The sequence below is a fragment of the Phasianus colchicus genome, chromosome 9, assembly GCF_987193195.1.
Source record: "Phasianus colchicus chromosome 9, bPhaCol1.hap1.1, whole genome shotgun sequence".
Lineage (NCBI taxonomy): Eukaryota > Metazoa > Chordata > Aves > Galliformes > Phasianidae > Phasianus > Phasianus colchicus.
Genome location: NC_143444.1, coordinates 22356682 through 22377694, shown reverse-complemented (window position 1 = coordinate 22377694; position 21013 = coordinate 22356682). Strand labels below are relative to the sequence as shown.

Genomic DNA, 21013 nt, shown 5'->3' with positions numbered 1-21013 from the left:
CTTGAGGACCATATGGCCTTGACTCTGACTGCCCACCAGTTTTTCAATATTACCCCCAAGACTCTTTCATTTCCTTTGTCAGACGGGATTATTAGAATTCTCTGTTTTGCTCCAAATAAATTTAAAAGGAATTAGTCTTGCCCATTTCCGTTTTTCCCTGACTGGAAGGAGTGCAGCCTTGCAGGAGCACCCCGATGCTTCCCTGTCTGCAGCACTAGGTGTCTGCTCTGTGGAGCCTTCCCGACGAGGATAACAACTGACCCCGAATTTTGCTTTTCAACAGATTGCACTTGATTGAAGGAATAAAAGATGGAATTGTAATAGCAGCACAGCCACAGTGCCAAAGTGGTGGTTACTTCTGCTTCCTGGCTGTGGCACCAGTTAAGCCCTGTGGGCTTCTGCTTCTCAGTTACCTTTCTGCAAATTTGGTACAATTGCCTTTCCCTTTCTTCAGTCTTTGTCCCAAATGACTGCAGAGGTCTGGCCAGGATGTGTGCTGTCTTCCTGTGGTGTTGCATAGCGCTCAGCGCAGCAAAGCTTCCCTCTTGATGGATGCCTTAGAGATCCCACATAAGCAATAATTCCTGTAGCTCGTTTACCTCCTCGTCATAATAAACTAGAAAGGTACGTTTATTGAAAGAAAAAAAAAAAAAGCACAAAACACATACAGCACCTGACAGTTTGTTCCTGGCACGTAAATATATTTTGGACATCTATTATATGGGGGAAAAAAATCTGCTCCTGTCTGAATAAAATGTGGCAGAGGAAAGCCCTGAGAGTGCTGAAATTGAATCACAGCATCACAGAGTCATTAAGGTTGGAAAAAACCTGTAAGATCATCCAGTCCAACCCGTCCCCACCATGCCCACTAGACCACATCCCTCAGTGCCATGAGATGTCCTCCTGCTTCTGCTGAGGGCAAAACTGGGAGCACTGGGATTACCAATGGCAACTGGTCCATGGGAGACATTTCCAAAATGCAGTGCCAGACTCACTTGTGCAGAAAAGCAGATGTATGGATGAGTACTTCTCGTTTGCAGCTTAGTCTCCACGTGTCCATGCCCTAGAGACAGCAGTTCAGTCTTTCTCTAACCCTAAAAAATTGGTAATGGGAAGAACAGCTTAAGTCACCAAATTAGATGGTGAACATGTAAGTTAAAGAGACATCAAAAGCTCAGTAAGCTTGCTCCCCTCCATTTCCTGACAGTTTGTCTCTCCTGTGTTAGGAGCTGGGCTCCGTGATCCTTATGGATCCCTCCAGCCCAGGATGATTCCATGACCACCACACTGCACCGAGGCTGCTGATGGCCCCCGGCCCCTCCCCATGCAGCAGACTGCTGCCCCACACACTGCGGCTGTCTGCACTTCCCAAGCTGCAAAGATCCTCACAGGATCGCTGCGAGGTAGGAAATTACCACTCTCCTCCTTTTAGAGATGAGAAGCAGATGCGGGCAGAAGCTAATTGACTTAGCTAATGTCACTCTGGAGTCTGTGGCAGAGCTGAGCAATGAGATCAGCCTCCTGCCCCCATGCCATGTGCCAGAGGACAGCTCGTCTCCAACATTTTTGTAAAGATCCTACGCACTGCCCAGGGAAAATTACAGCCCTGTGCAAATTCAAGGCTGAAGCTTTCAGATCATGGCAACCTGGGATGGGAAATTCAAAGAACGAGTTCTCAGATCACTGCAACCTCAGAGGGAAGGGATGGGTCTTGCTCAGCTCCAAGTTGTTCTGTGGCAGAAATGTGATTGAGCTCTTGTGATTGCTCTGAGGACAAAGCTTATTTCCCCTGGCCAATGCCAGGGAGCTATTCGTGACATCTGATCAAAGCTCTCACTTAATTTCAGCCTCATTAGAAAATCATCACTTTCACACTAGTAAAAGCAGAGTCTTCTGGAAACTAAATTTCAGCCCAATTCTTCTTTCTTTTTTTTCCCAATTAATTTGCAGACTACTCTATTATTTTATATTTAGTATTCAGAACGTGCTGAAAGTATTTTAAAAGGAGCTATAAAGCAAGTAACAAAATAGTAGAGACTGTGTTCACCCTGATTTGAAATTTCAGGTTGCAAATATGAGACAGGGAATGCCACTCACACAGCTCATGTGTACAAGAGTGGGTTTTGATTAAATGTTTCTCCTTATAAGCATTTAGACAGGAAAGGGAGCGCCTTCACCTTATCCTTACAGCAAATTTATAGACTTTGTTAGAGAGGTTCAACTTTTGTGCTGACTAAACTTTTCCACACCCTCTTTTCTGCAATAAAAATCCACCTCAAGTTTTCAGCTCACAACCGAGAAGCAGATGAAGCGATACAGAATGCTTCATATTAAAGCAAGAGAAGTATCCCAAAATACTCTTCTGCACACACAAAAAAAATGATTCTGCCCAAATGTCTGCTTACTCAGGCGGAACGCTCCGCCTCTTACCAGCTTTTAATATTACATCGCACTGCAAAGCTGGGGCTTTCCCTTGGATGTATCATCAGCCTGAGGTCTGATTGCAAGGTGGATCCTGCCGTGAGTCGTGTGTGCAGCAGCACCCTCTGACTGCAGCTGAGTAAGATGGAGGTATTTGAAAGGCCAGAGCCTGAGGTGTGACTGAGGGAAGGATCGTCCTGAGCGCAGCTCTGTTGCAGATGACAGGCAAACAGGAACAATATGCTGCATTGACTTTTATCTCCCAAAAGGACCTGGTGTGATTGCTGTTTATCAACTTTTCTTTCTAGCTTTGAAGATCAGATCTGGACATGGTGCAGCGTACTGGGAGTCCAGTTTTCCAACCTCAGTGCTTGAGGGCTGTGATCCTAAAATGGTGGTAGAAATCAAGTATCATCCCCAGCCAGACAATCAAAATGAGCCCACAAACAAACTGAGCAGAATTTGGGCACTCCAGTCCTTGGCAGTAAAGGCACAGAGGAGGGATATGAGGAGCTGCCCAGCTTGTACATGAAAGCTGGGATTTCCTCATTGAAGTACTTCACTACAAAGTTGGCTGAGTGCAACAGGCAGCTGTGACCTTAGCAGAAGCTCTATTTCTCAGCAGCACCGTACCTGTTCCTCTTACTACCAGCATTTCCTCCACATGAAGCTCAACATCCCAGCTCTATGCAAAGCCCAGTTTTCAGTGCCCAGCACACACGGAATGTCACAATTGCCGTGGCAGAACTGTGGTGTATCTGGGATGTGACCAGCACCTGGGATGCAGGACTGGGGCAGTGATCTTCTTCCAGTCTGTGTGAGTCATCCTCATGCTGCAGCACAGGATTCTGCCCAGGAACAGGTCAGAGATAAGAGATACTTAATCTCCTAAGCTTCAACAGGAGGTAGATGCTTCCCAGAGTTTTGCTACCCTACTGCAAGATGTGCACTTATTATAAAAATAAACGGAAGCCATCCTCTAATGATTTTTTTTTCTTTTAATTCATTCCTTCTGCCACCCTCAAAAAAAAAAAAAAAAAAAAGAAAGAAAGGAAAAAGAAGCCAGCCGGAACTAGCTGTGTTGACAGGTCATTTAAAACCGCTTTTGTAAAAATAGAGTTGTATTTTATGGCTTAATATTTTAGAGGCTGGTGACTGGTTAAACTTCTTTCAGCACCGGCACCTCTTGCTTTGGGCTCCAGCCTTCAAATAAGTCACTGGTTGTCATGATTTACTGTGTATACTAAGGGACAAGTGCAAGATTTTGACAAGAAAAGATATTTGGGTGTTATTTGAGGAGACATGGGGAAAGTCACTTAGCTCAGTGTTTATACAGAATGGCTTTCTTGTTTCAGAGGTCACCTCTGTTAGAATAACAGGTGCAGTCTTCTGAGCACTTCAGACATCAGCTGCAAGGGCTGTTTTGTGCATCAGGGTGGGTAGAGCTTTCCCACTTCAAAACAGTCAGAAATTCAGGGAATATATTTTGTTTAGACTTAACTAAACTAAACTAAACTAAACAGCATAATTCCAGCCAAAAGCGTAACAGTTACTTTTGTACTGATGGTACTGTTTTTTTTCCTAAACACTGCTCTCATTAGAGTGTTCATAGCAATGGATGTGGAAACCTGTTCCTGAAAAATGCATCCCAGCTTTGAAGACAACTGTTCACAAGCGTAAGAGCTGTAAAGTGGGTGAGGACAGGGCAATAAACACTGTGCAGACTTTGCTCCAAAGGACAGCCCACCCCAGCAGCAAGCTCACAGCTCGCCTCAAAGCTGACCTTCCACAGGCAGGCAGAGCTCACCCACATTTCTGTTTCCCTACCCCACATTTCCCATCCTCAGGTCTTTTTAACAACTGCAGCACGTCGCTTGCTGAGCCCGCGCTGTGCAGGTTCCTGGCCTGGGCTCCTCGCTATCGTCTCTGAGCACCTCTCAGTCATGCATGAAGTGATGTGATGGATGTCTGGCTGGGTGATTTGTTCTCCTTTTCCATTCTCTCTCAAGAAGGAGAGTTGGGCCTGCTGTGCTGTGGCTTTGTTGTGTTTTGGTGGTGTTTCAGTGCGTGAGATTTGGCTGTGGCTGAAAGGCCAAGGGTGTCACACACAACCCTCATTCCTCTATCCCCCAAATGAGCTTTGTTGACACGACTTTCACAATTTTTCTGTTATCTGAGCACTGCATTCCTCTGATACCAAGGATACTTGGTGTTGTTGTGTATAATGACATAATGACTAAAAGAATCCAGCACTATTTTGCCTTCTGCTTTGTGTCTTTAACTCATAGTGGTCAGGCTGAGAGCAGCACAGCCCTCACAGCCCTTGCTGTTTTTTGCTCCTTCTCCCGCACCGTGCAGGGCTGCAGCAGCTCATAGGGCTGCATGGGTGCCTGTTCTGGTTCACTCCAAATAGTTCTGGTACCTTCCAGGATTCACAAATCCAGAAAACCATCATCCTGTGTTTTTTTCTGTTTTTGTTTCCATGGGATATTAGCAGGAAGCTATCTTCTTCAAGAGTTGTTTTGTTTTCACTAATTTCTGCTTTGTATTTTAATTACATGAAGAACACCACAAAAGAGACTGAAAGAAAGCACTGTGGCCATCACATTCACATTTGATTTAACCAGCACTCTCCCCATCCTTCAATTCTGAGATGAATACAAAAGGGACAACAGCTTTCGAGGTAGAGCGATGTAATAAAACACGCAATTTCTAAAGGCAAGTAAAGAACCCTAAATTATTGCAGCTCACCTTGGTATTCAAAACTCAAAACCTCTACTCAAAATCTCCTAAGACACAAAATGATCTTTACCACAGTTGTACAAGACAGATCCCCAGGCATTCCTGTGGCACCGTACATCCTGTGCCATCTCAGGAGCTGGCTTAGAGTAATCTGAACTGATCAGAACAGTTCTGCAAAGAAGGGCAGAGAAGCTGCAGCAAATGCAGGGTAGGGAGATGAGCCCCTTCTCCTTTCCAGCTCCTTCCCAGACACCCAGGAGCTGGGACCTGCTCCCTGAGGCCAGTCTTTCCCTTCCCTGATGGAAGGCATATCTGATTTAAAGCCCTGAGCTTTTACATACAACTTAGTCCAGGGCCGGTGGGCTGCTTCCCGCAGCAGGGAAGGATTTCCTAGTGAGCAATGGAAATTTCATTCTACAACAGTGAGATTTTATGCTGGCCTAAATTATATGTAAAAATACATCCTAGTGTAAAAGATGCCGCTTCATGCCCAATAAAAGCCTTCCCTAGGTTAAGATGTGTGTCAGTAGTTCCAGCTGTATGCAGTGCTTGCCCTGGCTGCTGCATTCCGCTCCGGCCATGTGACGCAGCTGTAAATTCAAGTAGCTGCTTGCATTACCAGTGGGGCACAGCACAGCCAGCGTGCAGGCGAGCTGGGATGTACTTCATCATTTTATACATTGCATCTGAGAGACAAAAGCAGAGAGAACCTTGGTGCAGGAGAGCAATTTGTTTCCTTCCTCTGTTTTTCCCATCTCTCAGTAGGGAAAGGGGCAGCAGTGGGAGGCCAGGTGGGGTGAAGCTCTGTGCTCAGGGGCTGCAGCTTCAGGTGCATTTGCCACATCCCTTTGGAGCCCATTCCAGTGTCTTAATTCTACTGTTCAGTGATTAATTCTATTGTTGTTAAAGACGTATGTCTTAATTTCTTCACTGAATTTGTCCAGTTTCATTTTTATTAGCTTTTATTATGCCACTCTAATCTGCTAGAGAGTCTTTTAATATTGAAAGGCTCTAAACTGCCAGAATCCTCACCAGAGCCGGGCTCTTGTTTCAGGAAGCTGCAGCATATGCTCTTTGCAGGAAAGCTTTCCTTGGTTTTTTTTTTTCAGCACTCCTTTTACAAAACCATCCAAATGCAGGTTTGTTCCCAAACACCATTTCTTTCTGAGGGGTGGTCGTGCTGCCGAAACACGAGCATTTCCCTGGGGCATTCTCCAGGTGTGGGACTTGAGCAGGGTTTGGGCTTTGTACAGACTGCCCACGTGCTCCAAGCAAAGAAGAGCACGCAGTGTTGGCTGGAAGAGCACATCGGTCTTTTGAACGGCATTGAGTGGTGCCATCGTGGCTCTGCAGATACAGCTGCGTCACGCTGCCATCCAAACCCTCACCTCGCAGCTCCCACCACGAGGCCACGCTCGGCAGTGACAGCCCCGCCGAGAAGGGAGCAATCCTTTCAAAATGTGAAGATGCATCACCCCTCTGAAAATAATTTGTACGGAGGAAAAACACACATTAGTGGGATTTGTTGTTTGTATAACCCAGGAACAGTTTTAATTAAACGATAAATCTAAGAAGCAATTAGGCAAAAAGGGGTTGAGGCAGAATTGGTATTTTGAGAGAAAGCTGAGATATTGCAGTTTGAAAATCAGGCAGTCTGTGCGTTCAGCAAGTATCTGCTCCAGCACCTGTGGAAACGCCACAGTGTGGTGTTGCATAAATAGATGCCTATCAGGCGAGGAGCTCCATGGGTAGATGTGTAATTATACAACTTAAAAAAAAAAAAAAAAAAGCATAATATTTATACTGCAGCCGGGATTGGCTTCAATCATGTGCATAATACATTTATTTGAAAACATCCTAATTATGTGTTTACCTGACAGAAGGAGCCATTACAATTACCCTGGCACATAAAGCCATTTTATAAACCTGCCTGCTTATGCCTTTACCCAAGAGACCTACACCAACTGCACATTTATGATTATTTATATAAATCCATGAAATATATAAATAATAGCGTTGTTAAAGTATATCATCACAGCACTCTGGACTTTTTTCTCTTCCTTCCAGATTCCCATGCAATGCTTTTTTTCTTGGAGCTTTGTGGACCAAGGATGCGGTGCTCCTTTCTCACTGCCTACCCAGAGCGCACACACGTGGGTTTGCTCTTTCTGGGGGATGCTGCTGAACTCACACTCTCTCTAAACCTGGGCCACAGAAGCAAGCACAGGAAACAAGCATAAGGAATTCCAGCAACTTCACCAACAGTTGGAAGGAGGGAGCCAAGTGGATCTCGGGCTTGGCGACCTTTGTAATGACTTTCTAAATAGTGCCCTTAAGTCTGGTTCCAATCTGACTTCATCCTATGCTCTGTCTGTCCTCATCTCTTCTCCCTCTTTTTTCTCTTTCTAGAGAGAGTACTCCACTCTCACTACAGAATGGCCTGGCAGCCTCAGCCAAACATCGCTTCTCCCTCATTAGCGAGGAAATATTGCTTGTAAATATTTTCAGACACAATGTTTTGTTGAATCCTTCCCTGTAACTCATCCTAATCATTAGCTTACACTTTAGACATTTGTAACTAAAATGTGATCATTTACATTTACTGTTCTTCTTGAGGAATATCTTATTTTAAAATTAAGAAAGAGGGGGAGCCATGGTTCTCCTTTCTGGTTGCATGTCCTGACAGCCTGATTGCACAATCTGTTATAATTATGCCATGCCCTGCAGACCTTCAGGGAGCCATCTTACACAGTAGAATGACTGCTAATTGCTATGGATAAAACCTTGAGCCCATCGAACTCAAGAGCAAAATTTCTACTAATTTCATAGAGCAAATTCCTAAGACTATCTTCGGAATGATAAACATCAATATTATTTAATACAGTAACTTAAGTGAAAGGAAAGCCAAATCTATCATCAATATTATAGAGAGGCTAATAAACTCAATTTCTTGAATTCTCAAGTTACCTGAAAATTTGAAGTCTTTAGGTCATCAGTATTAAAAAAGCACGATGTCTTAATTTAAACTGACTGAGCCATTTCCTTCTAACGTAATTTGTTATGCCTCTGCAAAATTTTATGATGGAAAGCTGTATGACATGCCTCTAATTTTTTTATGCCAAGGCAAAATGCAAAATGGCAGGATGGATTTGCTGAAAGGCTTAAACATGTCATCTGGGCTAAGATTTGAGATTCAGAAGAATTTGTGCAAGGAAATCACAAGGGTAAATGAGACGTAAGATGCATCTCAGCCACGCTAGCTGCCTTCCCTTGCCAGGGCTGTGATGGACGGCACTGCACACTGGGGACACCAGGGATGGTCCCCGGTGCCACCACCGCCCAGCTCCCACCTCCTCAAGGAGTTGTGGCTCACCTCCACATCCTCCAGCCAGCCCCAGCTCTACATTTACCTTTCTGACCACTGGAGACTTCCTCATGTTTCTAGTTTAGCTCATAGACTTTGAGATACCCAGCCTCTGCTTGGCTCCATTTCTGATCCCTTTTGTGGCAGTATCCATCTGCCTCAACCCTTCTGATTGTCTCCTGTAGGGACAACTCTTGGATGTGTACCTGCATCTGCATTCACCCTATTCACCCTTCCCTGACTCCATTTCCAGAGCCAACTAATGAATTTACTAAACTGCACACACAATTCCTTGATATGATAGAATTGTAGGGAGGATTTAAAAAAAAAAAAAAAAAAAAACAGACCTACAGTCAGAAGTGGGAGAAAGTTCTCACCAGCACTGACTCATTTGCACCTTTTTCTCAATTTCATATTTATTTCAAATCATCATTTCAGTTGGGTTGAGCAGTATTTTTTCATCGCCGGAAGATAATCACAAGCCAAACAAATTTGAGATTCAGTACAGATGAACCCAAGATCCTGACTAATCTTCATCATTTTTTAAAAAGAAGAATCAGTCAGGATGAGACAAGAAAGCCATGCCTAACATAATTAATTTTTAAAGCCTTTTTTTGTAAGTGTATTTGGAATGAAAACAATCCTAACAGTAATATTGGTCTATTACTAGAAATGAGGAAATTGTAAAAGCACAATTTTTTATTAATCATCATCCTCCAACTTCAGAGGAAAAGATAGATGACACTGTCATGTTAAATGATGGTGAGACATAATTAACTCTCGTTGATCACGAAAGGCATTGCATAGAACCATTTTTAAATCTGTAGCTTAGATAATTTACATTTGAGAACTACATATGGGCCAGCCAGGAAGCTTTCCAGACAATCGGTGTCCATCTTCAGTTTGGGAACAAAGTTACATAACTGATATTGTTTGAGCAGGTGAGGAAGCATACAACAAGTAGGCACCCACACCCTGACAGCTCACCACAGCCAAAGAACGGAATGAGTGATGCAGCAATTGAGTGAAGAATTAAAACTGGAAAATATAACTCACCCCCACTGAGTTTATGGAAAATACCAAGCTAATATGACATATCTTTGAATAGCTGACAAGTTCAATTATAAAAAGTAATAGTCTATTAATACCACCAACAAGAAAGCTTTTAATAGACTGATGCCAAACATGCTCCTTAATAAATCAGAAACATACAAATAAACATGCTAAAAATTAAGCGGATCGGGTGGTGGCTCTCTGATGGTTTTGACGGCAGTTTGGCAGCGTAATGGTGAATGAGGACTGTGGGACTCGAGAGCCCTAAGGGATTGGTTCCTGGCCATGCACGAATTTGAAAGTTTTAACAGCGATGAAAGAAGAAACTATGAATTGTTAATCATAAACTTTGTAGATGACACTAAAAATTGTGGAAATACTGGAATGCAGAAAGCCCTGATACCAGATGAAAGAAGACAGTCTGCACCAAAGGCTTGTCTTGGCAAAGTGCCTTCTTCACAGTATGTCCTAAAATAGCATTTGCTTTCTCTATCAAAGGCTAAGAATATACCAGAAATCATAAGCTTACAATTAATATTTTTTATAACATATATATATATATATGTAGAATGTTAAACAGCTTATAGAAATCTAAGAATGCCTGTTCAGTCACTTGAACCAGGGGCAGAAATGTGCTGGAGCTGCAATACAATGGTGCTTCTCAGCTTCTCAAACAATATTTGCAACCACAAGATTGTGCTTCACAGCCACAAGTGCTCCTGCCCTTCATGAAGTTGTCTAATCTCATTCTAAGCCCATTTATATCCTGCAGCATTTTGTGGAACCATGTTCTACAGTTTTCAATGTGTATGTATTTATGTATGTATATATATCGTGTGGAGAAGTTCTTCCTATTGTTGGTTTTACACCCAAGGCCCACTGCAGCCGGGAGCTTGCCAGTTCCTGTGTAGTGAGAAATAGCAAGCAGTTCATCCTTGATCACCTTCCTTACATCATTTCTGATTTTATGGACTTCTACTGTATCTCCTCAACATTATGAGATCCATAATCCTAATCTTTCCTTGCACGGCTGTTGTTCCCTGAGCTGCTGCCACACATCTTGGTGCTCTGCTCTGCTGTTTCCAGCTCTGCTCTTTGCTTTTCAGACAGGACATCAGAATGGGATGTGGGGTTTTATGATGACCTCATCTTTTTTTCTGTTTTGCTCTGTATTCCTTCCTCAGCTATCTTCCTTGCTTTTCTGATCTCTGCCAAACACCATGATGACATTTCCAGACATTTCTCTGTGATAACCTTGGTATATTCTCTCTGTGGGGTAACAGTTAACACAGCAAAACATGTATTTGAAATTAGATTTGTGTGTTCCCATTACATCTGTTTGGGGATATCTACCTTGATTTTAATGACATTTTTTTTGTCCATTCATTTTGAACTGTAAGATCCTGCTAATCTCTTCATGGTGAGTTCTCATTCTTTACCCCTGAATAACTACAACCAACAAGTTTCATTAATACCAATGTTCAATCTCCTTCTTTTCCAAATTTCCATTGGCTACACTGATAGTATCAGCTTTTATGCTTCTTCCAATACACATTATCTTTAAGTAAAGAAGGAAGGCAAATGAAGAAAAGGAAAGGCACCTGTACTGGCTGCATTCTGCAAGAGGTATCAGAGTGGATTAGAAGGGTGATGTGGTGATTGCTTCTGCTCTGTTCGCCACTCTTTTCTGAAAATTTCCTAAGACTAGATTCATTTTTAGACCTATCACAGAATGATTAAGGTTGGATACAAAGATTATCTAGTCCAGCCATCCACCCATCACCAATACTGTCCTCTACCCACATCTCTCAATGCTGCATCTCCACATTCCATGAACACCTCCAGGGATGGTAACCCCACCACCTCCCCGGGCAGCCTGTGCCAGCACATCTCCTTTGGAGAAGAAATTGTTCCTAATATCCAACCTGATATTATATTATGATTATTCCTATATCCAACCTCAACTTAAGGCCATCACTTCCCATCCTATCACTCTTAGCAGGGAGAAGAGGCTGACTCCCACCTCACCATAACCCCTCTCTGGGTACTGTAGAGAAAATAAGACCTTCCCTGAGCTGTCTCTTCTCTAGACTGAACAATCCCAGCTCTCTCAGCCATTCCCCATAAGACTCATGCTGTAGACCCTTCACAATTCCACTACCCTTCTCTGGACATGCTCCTCGATATCTTTCTGGCAGTGAAGAATTCAGAACTGAACACAACACCCAAGTTGCAGCCTCACTAGTGCTGAACACAGAGGGACAATGCTGAGTGGTGAGGAGTTGCTTTCAGGGAACATTCTGACTCCTCAACCCCCTTCCTGATGCTCACAGCACATGCAGAGGCCCTCATTTTATACATAATGTTAAGGTTATTTTTTCCCCCTGTGTATTATCTTGAAACTACAGATACTGAATTTCATCTTTGCCATTTTAAAATTCACCCACTCGGCATTATGTGATCACCCTCTACTCTTTGCAATCAGCTTTAGCTCTGTGTAGCTTCATTTCAGCAAGTTGAATGTTTTTGTATCATCCCCAGGCTGTATCATCTCACTTCTCAGCCTCTACTTCCAGATTTCTGTAAAGATATCTCAAGAAACCTGTGTGTCCACAATGCAGCTAGGGAACCCAGCAAGTTGTATTTGCCAGTCTGCTGGTGGGTGGTGAGGGAGGAAAGCATTGCCAGTTTCCTGTACTGGGGAAGAAGGTCCCTCCAACTGGCAGGGCCCCACAGTGTGCCCGCCAGCAGCAGTGGCTGTCACCCCACAGTCACCCTTCCAGGTGACAAACAGCAAGGAGTCATTTGCTCAGCAATCCAGACTGCTGTGTATAGCGCAGGAGCAAACAATATTTGTTTTAGTATGAGCAATAGTAAACTCATTTATCTGAAAACAAAGAAGGCTGGCTACCAACAGGGAACAAGAACTTTAGAAGCACTTTCTCTCAGAAGGACTCATGGGTCTTGGCTGGGAACCACTTGCAAGGGAGCTGCCAGCCTGGAGCAAGGCCAGAAGGGCTTGTGGAGCTCTGGGTGGAGAAAGAGAGAACCCAAGTGCTGTCCAGGAGATCCCATTGCCTCCATACTTGGCTGTGGTGTGCCCACTTTGTGATCATACACAGTATTGTAGCATTGTTACTGTTGAAAAAGACCACTAAAATCATCAAGTCCAACCATCAGCCATGTATTTACATGCAATATAAAGCTTTACTATTTTCTTTGATAGAGGAATTTCTTCTGATCGCATTTCCTAGCTTCTGAGCAGTGGACTCACCTATACCTCAGAAGTAGCTCAAGGAGGGAAGACAGGATGTCAGCAGGGTGAACAACAAGCAACAGTGAGCTACAGCCTGCTGAGGTGGACAGAGTTTCCAGCAGATCACCACAGGGCTAATACTTAGGCAGAGTGTTAATTAACATCTATAGTAATGACTGCAATGGAGCATTAATAGCACTGTGAATGCAGCTCATCCCAAAGTTGAGGGTGTTGTAGCTGCCTGCAAGGAAGGATAAATAATACAGGAGGGCTGCAAGCCTCAGCAATACAGACAGGAAACACCGCAGTAAGTACACCCTAGAAGGACAAGTGTTATTTCAGGACTCATTCAGATCATGGGCAAATGGAATCCTACCTGTCACTTATTCCTGTCTGGTATTCCAAAAGGAGTCTGTTCCAGCTGGTCAGGAGCTCTGTTTCTAATGTAGATGTGGTCAGGGTTCCTGCTGGAGGGCTCTGAGTCTTTCAAGGAGCCTTGATGAGAGGCAGCTGTGGGGACGTGGGCTGCTAAGCACCATGAGTACACCCTGCCTGCACAGCTGTGGGTGCATGGGTTTCCTGGGACTCCCCTTGGGGACTTTTCTGCATATGTGAGCAGCAACATTTAGCAACCTGTCCTTCATGTCCCAAGGCTGTGAGCTGGCACTGCAGGATGCACATGTGATAGCACAGTGTTGCTTTTGGGGTTGTAGCCAAAGGAGGAAAAACTCTTTGGTGTTGGGTCTATGAAACCATAGGAAGCCCCACGTGTGAGGTTTGGATGATATGTGAGGATGTAAACAGAAATTTGGGGCTGAAATCAAACTGAAGAAACCTTCATTAACAATAATGATGTGTTTCCCACAGTGATACTGATATAATGAGGGACACATCCCCAGCACCAGTGATGGAAAGGAGGTGATGCCTTTGGGAGTACTGCACACGAATGAGTTGGGTTAGTCCCCAAGGAGCCTGGGATGGGCCTGTGCCAGCCAGCTGCCCCCGGGACCCCTGGCATGAGCCTGGGGCTGACTCAGGCTCTGACCGCAGGTTCCCCAGGGGATTCTGCAGATGTTGCCTTTTGAATTGCCTCTTCACCACTATGTGGCAGCACTGGATTTGTCCTCACGGACGCACTATCCAGAACTTGCTTTAGATTTATGGATGTGGTGGTGGGACCTTGGCATCCAAAGGACTGCTGTGGCCAGGCTGCAGGGACTGGTGGCAACGTGCCCTGGTCTCGCTGGGGACAGAATGGGGCTGAGGGATGGGGTGGCCATGCAGCACATGGCCGTAGCTCCCCATGCTTCTCCTGGCTCATGATGCTGAATGGCATCAGCTCTGCTCAGAGCTGTTAAACTGCAAGATTATGTGGTATTAGCTCGGCTCTCACCTGCTCTCCTCCATCTCGCTGCTTTTCAGATATCTGAGCTATTTCACTCTCCAAGGTTACAGGCTGCTGTGTCTTGGTGCACTCAGCCCATGACAAAAATATTTCCAGGCTGCTTTGGATGCATCCCTGTCTGCACTGGGTGCCCACTGCGACACTAGCATGAATGGCATTGATTCTTTCTCCATTTAATGAAGCTTTAAATGCAGATGTTGGTCCTATCTCCTGTGGTAATGCCACTAAAATTGTTCCCAATTTTGAAGTTTCATTTTTCTGGCTACTCTCTGAGACTGTGACTCATCAACCAATTTCTATCCCACACTGAATTCTGTATAACTACCAAGTTTTCATCCAGTTGTTAAGAAAACTTCATTATAACACGACAAGAAGAACTCTGAGGAGATGGGCCACGCAGGACACCAACTGTAATGGGAACAGCCTTCTCAGAAAGGGAACAGGATAACAACTGGAGGTGGAGTGGCTTAGGGAAAGCGCATCCACAGCCCTACAGCTGCTGGAATCCCTTTGGGCTGACAGGAGCATGCAGTTGGGTGCCTTGCCACTGACGACAAAGTAGCCCTGATTACTGCAGAGATCCTGAAAACTCAAGCTGCGTGTGAGGCTCAAGGTATACCCCACATCAGCTTTCTAATTACCAAATTTTTGTGTGCTGCACTTGCAGACTCTTTGGGATTTATCCCTGGTGTGAGCTGTGTACAAAAAGGAGCTGGGCAAAGGGAAGCTTCCCCATCCTGCTTTATACTGCTGTGCAAACTTCTCCCAGCTTTTGCTCCTCAAATCACAGCAGCTCTCTCACATCTCACTCCTTTCCCAAAACGAGGAGGAGCTGGGGAAGGCAGTGCGTCTGCTTCCCAGAGAGGGAGCGAGAGGCTCAGCAGCTCAGCAGGTTACTTGCGAATGGAGTTATTGAAATTCTTACTTCCAGGGGAGCGCACTTTAAAAGGCTGTGGGTTATTTAAGGTGCTGGAGTTTGAAAATAAGATGTGGAGTTAGCTCCCCTGCTCCCCACCAGCACCCAGCTGCCTGCTTATTTCAGAAAAAAAGGCTCACGTGTAGAAGCGAAGGTGGAGTGCAGGCTTACCTGCTCCCAACACGCCGGAAGGACTGAAGCAATGTTGTTTGTGCAGGAAAAAAGCGCCTGCTGCACACAGGCTGTCTGATCCCTGAGCTCCCAAGCCCCAGGCAGGGGCTGCTGGTGTGGCGAGCAGTAATGAGAGGAGCTGGGAGGGAGAGGAGCAAGGATGGGGGAAAAATCAGCCTAAACTTGCCTGCCAGGGCCATGGGCGGGTAGGCAGCAGCTTCTGCCCCATCTTCTCCATCTTACCCATAATGGGATGCACATTGGCCTTTTCCAAGCCCCAGATAACTCCCACGATGAATGGAAGATTATTTTTCAAGATGGTCTTCAGAGATTTCTTTTAACATTCCCCAGCGTGCTGTGTCTGGACCTGCAGATTTACAGTATGTGGGTTGAGTTTTGTCAGATACTCTTTTACCATCTCTGTGTTTATCCTTTGCTCTTGGCCTCTCCAGCTGCTCTCTCATAAATCCTCTGCTTTCTGCACAAGAATCCCCAATTTCTTCATTATCATTACTGAAACGAAGCAAGAGTGGCTTTCTCCAGCCCGAGCCGCCCTAGAGCCGGCCCAGCTCAGCCTTCCTTGCCGCAGGACTCAGATTTATTCTCCAATTCCTCTGCCCTTCTGTTCCTGTTTTTAAATAAAAATACTAATGCATGAACACCGCAGTGTGACTAGAGCAAAGCTGTCCCCATGGAGGGTGTTTAAAATGCACGGCTCAGACATCCACTGTATATTACAGGTGTGCATCACTTTGTCACCTGCTCACCTCCACGTGGACCTGGTGTGCTCATATTTCTGATAGATTAAATGAGTAGGTCACAGCTCTGCCCACATTTATGGGCTGTTTTCTTTTTTCTGGTGTCTTCATTCTCTCCTATGATTTTGATACTTTTCTTTTTGCTATCTCAGTGCTGCATTCCTTGTCTCTATGGACCCGCAGGCTACTTATGGGCTGCTATTTGCTGGATTGATGGACTGAGGCCAATGGGATGAAGTTCAACAAGACCAGGTGCCAGATCCTGCACTTTGATAACAACAAGTAACAGCAACCCCGTGCAATGCTACAGGTGGGGGGTAGAGTGGAATAGAAGGGCTGTGCAGGTGAAAAGGATCTGGGTATGCAAGCTGACAGCTGCTGAACATGAGCCAGCAGTGTGTCCAGGTGGCCAAGTAGGCATCCTGGCTTGTATCAGCAATAGTGCAGCCAGCAGGGGCAGGAGGTGATGGTCCCTCTGTGCTCGGACACATCTCAAGTGCTGCTTTCAGCTCTTGGCCCCTCAATACAAGAAAACGTCAAGGCCCAGAGCATGTCCTGAGAAGGACAATGCAGCTGTGAAGGGTCTGGAGCACAACTGTTACTGGGAATGACTGGGGAAACTGGGATTGTTCAGTCTGGAGAAGAAGAGACTCAGGGGAGACCTCATCACTCTACAGTGCCCTGAGAGGAGATTGTGGTGAGGTGGGGGTCAGCCTCTTCTCCCTGCTAACAGTGATAGGATGGGAGGTGATGGCCTTAAGTTGCACCAGGAGAGGTTCAGGTTGGATATTAGGAACAATTTCTTCTCCAAAGGAGTGGTGATGCGCTGGCACAGGATGCCCAGGGAGGTGGTGGGGTCACCGTCCTTGGAGGTGTTCACAGAATGTGGAGATGCAGCACAGAGGGATGTGGTTAGAAGACAATACTGGTGGTGGTGGGTGGATTGCACTAGATAATCTTAGTGGCCTTTTCCAACCTTAATGATTCCACAATTCTATGACTCTATGCAAGAAGGAGGTGATGGATGGCACCACCAGGCACTGAGGATGTCCTGTCACAGGAGGTGTATGTTTTACTGGCTCCGTCTGCTGCCATCCATCACCAAAATGAGGGTGAAGGCTCTGGGTGGTTTCACTCTTATCCAGGAGAAAGAACATCCAGTCTGAGGCTTAGTGGAGAGAATCTGATGCTGTCAACCATTTTCTGTTGGTCACAGGGAGCTTGGTTCTGAGGGATGCTGAGCAATGGGACATAACTTCAGCACAGCACCTGACCTACATGTCCAGCATAGGTATGTCAGGGCTCCAGAGCTGTGTAAGGCACTTGCACCTAGTTTAAGCAATCACATATGTCCTAAGGAAGGAATGCTCTGAGCCCAGTTTCTTCCCTTTTGCTGCGGTGCAGGTAACAGGACAGGGCTTGACCTGGGCAGGCACTGGCTATGCTCAACCCTCTCTATCTGGCACTTGGCCATGCCAACATTGTGGGCACTGCTGTCAACATTCCCATCACCGTGGTGTTGGCCTCTGGGGGCTCGCTCCCCTGCCTGCGTCATGCCAGGCAATTTCAGCCTGCAGTGCTGCTCTCCTGAGGAAACGCCGGCCATAGATTTTGGAATGGATATTGCCCAACAGTATATTGTTTTCATAAATCTCAGTAGATCTGCTTTATATCCCGGAGGCTAGACATTCTAATTATTGCTTCTATTTTATCTAAATTGGCAACAAAGCCGTCTCAGCTCAGCTCGGAGCTAGTACAGGTAATTCTGCTAGACCAAATTCTGACCTTTTAAAGTTCATTCTGAAGTGTGTGTGCTGTGCTCCCTGCAGCTCCTGCCTGGGTCTCAGTTCCTGGAGCCATCGCCCAATTTAAATCAGCAGTCACCATGGCTTCAATACGTCGTGCCTTAAAGATGTAGGCAATTACTGTGTGAAATATCTCTGGAGCAGCACTAATATCAAAGGGCATTCTCATACCCTTAAAACACCCAAACAGCATATTAAAGATCTCGTTGGAGTGAGATTTAAGCTCGTCTCTTTGCAGTTTATTCGCTCAAGCAGATGCCCTTCATTTCACAGCGGTTTTTCTTCCTTTTCCTGCAGACGCACAGAGCGGTGTTCACCAAAGCATCCTTCAGTTGGTTAGTGGGTTTGCAACAACAGCCCCAGAAGCAGCTCTATCTGACTTTCCTTACCCTTTCGATAACTCCCAGATTTTTCCCTACGTTACCTTTTCCCTTCTCCCCTTAGAAGCGAGATATTTCCAGTGAAGCGACCAACCAATGGTTGGAGTTCAATGCAGTGTTCCCTTCCAGACAACCGCAGCCCAAGCAGACACCTGAGAACTCCCAGGGGCTGCATCTACTATAGCAAATAAATGCTTTGCAGCTGATTTTTTTTTTTTTTTTTTTTAATGTAAATGACATTCTGTGCAGTAGCCTTTAAACTGAAGTGGGACTTGACTGTGGCAAAGGATGCGGAGTGGCGCGGGTGAACCTCTCCCTGTATGTCACCCAGTGGCATTTGCAGTAAAAATATTTCTAATTTCACACCGAGGTGAGGCTCTCAAGTGGTGCATCTGGATAAAATTGTTGGGAATGTATTACCTGGTGCTTGTTTAAAAACAAATGGCATTGTGTGTGATTATTCTTTTTTATATCCTAGATGTGAAGCAGTGTTTGCTATAGGTTCCCCATTAATTCCCCCAGCTGCAGCGCCAGGCGCTGCTGTGGAGCAGTGATGTCGGAGGTGTACTGTGCATTGCAATTAATGAAGAGCAAAACTGAACTGCACTTCCAAACAAGAGGATTTTCCTGCCACTGTGGAACTTCATACATGTCCTTATCCCCATGTGGAAGCTCTGCATGGCTGCCATGGTGCAGGAAGACTCAGGACCTGCAGATCCAGCAACACGAGCTCCCCATTCCCACTCTTTTGCTGGAGGTGTTCAAGACCCATGGAGATGTGGCACTGAGGGACATGGGTAGTGGGCATGGTGGGGATGGGTTGGTGTTGTACTGGATAAGCTCACAGGTCTTTTCCAACCGTAATGATTATGTGATCCCCACCCACCCTCCCTTTTTTTGCCCATCCACGTTTTGTCCATGGGATTGTTCATGGATTTGCCTGTCACGTTCCCCTTTGCTTCTTAAAAAATATACCCCCAAGAAACCTTGCTTTTCTTATTCCGATTTTCCAGATCACCAGAATTAGTGCATCTCTTTTTCCTCGTGTTGCTTTTCCAAAGTTGAGGAAGTTTGGCCCCATTCCAGATGGAAAAGTCAGGAGGCAGCCCCCACCCACCCTCCATCTGCTGTGCTCAGAGCAGGAACCGCTCACGGGAGGAGATGGGAAATAACACACCCAACTTCTCAACTTTCTGATTTCAGCAAAACAGAGACATGTTCTTAATAAAGAAAAAAAAAAAAAAAAACAACACGAGGAGAACATACTGCTTCTGACCCACAGCATTTTACACGTGGATGCTGGATGAGGTGTGCCTGTAGGATGCTGGCTCGGCCAAAGCGGAGCTGGATCTCACCATGGGCGCAGAGGTGACCTGCACTTCCTGTGTGCAGGAAGCCACTCCCAGAGCCTGGATTCATGTCTTCCCCATATGTGATGTTGCTGTGAAATCAATACAGTTGCTGCTTTCTCCAGGCAGCTGCTCCAGCATCTCCTGCCCTCCTGCTAGGCTCCGCCGCCTCCTTTGCAGGCTGAATGTTTCCAACTTCTGCTTCAGCTTTCAGATCTTGTTGTGCACTTTTCTGCAAGGCTGAGGCTGCAGAGCTGTCAAACACTGCTCTCATTATACCAGGGCACCCCTCAGCCCTCTCTCCAGCAAGTTGATGAGTATGTGCACTTCCAGCCTCATACCGGAGCTTGTTTCCTGGTGCCTGGGCTACACGTGTGGTTTCCTTTGCAGGATACTGGTGTCCTTTTTAATTTGGGACACCCACATTAGAAATAACATCCATAGCAATGCTTCCAGCAATACAGTGAGGAGAGGCAAGCTTGCTCCCCTACTTCTCTATGCTATTCTCCCATTATAAACTGGAACTATATTGACATTTCACCAATCTTCTGGAATTTGTCCATTTTTTTCTAAGATCTGTTAAACCATCGCATTGGCGTGAGCACAGTCCTTCCTGACTCCCGAGCATCAGCTGTCCGGATGATCTGCAAATGCTGAATTCGAGGAGCTCATGCCTCACATCCCCCATTGTTACAGATGGCAGGATTTATATTCCATCCACAGTATCATCTGGAGATGAATATATCCTCCTGCTTCATTCCAAATACAGAACAGAAATATCTACCAAACATTTCTGCCTTTCTGCACCAGTCACCATCTGGCAGGAGCAGGCAAAGAGCCGTGCTGAGTGCCAAGCTGAAGTGCTCCTTGGGGATGCTTGTGCTGTCCCAGCGCCCGCACACACGTGGCACCGTGCATCGTCCCCTGGGTGGGATGTCCCCACTCTCTGGCCTTCTCTGTTTGCACTGGACATGGGGCAGACACCTGCGCTGACCCCACTCCCAAGGGCAAGCTTGCCTCATGATAGTGCCAATTCCTGATTCAACCCTGGGCTGAAGTTCCCATTGCCATGTAAATCACTGCATGGGACTGGAAGGCAGGGAACAGGGAGCACCAATAGAGGAGGCTGAGATAAGGGTGCTCTGATTGAAATTCAGAGATTTCTTTTCTTCTTTCCTCCAAGCATTCAAAGAACAGATTAAAGCCAAACAGACCTGCTGGGGGAAAATACTGGGGGGAACACACAAACAGTGCATTGAATATTTACAGCCTGAGTCACCTCTTGTCACCTCTTGTCTCTGACCAAGAGACTCCCTTGTTCTGCTGGTGTGCCCCCCATGGAACATGAGACACGTGACACCCTGGTGCCATCACACCCCTGGCATTTTGTCAT

The 21013-nt window shown here is 45.7% G+C and overlaps 1 long non-coding RNA gene across 1 annotated transcript; it reads right to left on the bottom strand.

Annotated features, from left to right (window-relative positions):
* Positions 1–4437: 4437 nt before the first annotated feature.
* Positions 4438–13404, bottom strand: LOC116236089 (uncharacterized). Its single transcript, XR_004168484.2, has 2 exons — positions 13213–13404; positions 4438–6642 (listed from the first exon to the last, which is right to left on the bottom strand). It is a non-coding gene; the product is annotated as an uncharacterized LOC116236089 (long non-coding RNA).
* Between the last annotated feature and the right edge of the window lie 7609 nt (positions 13405–21013).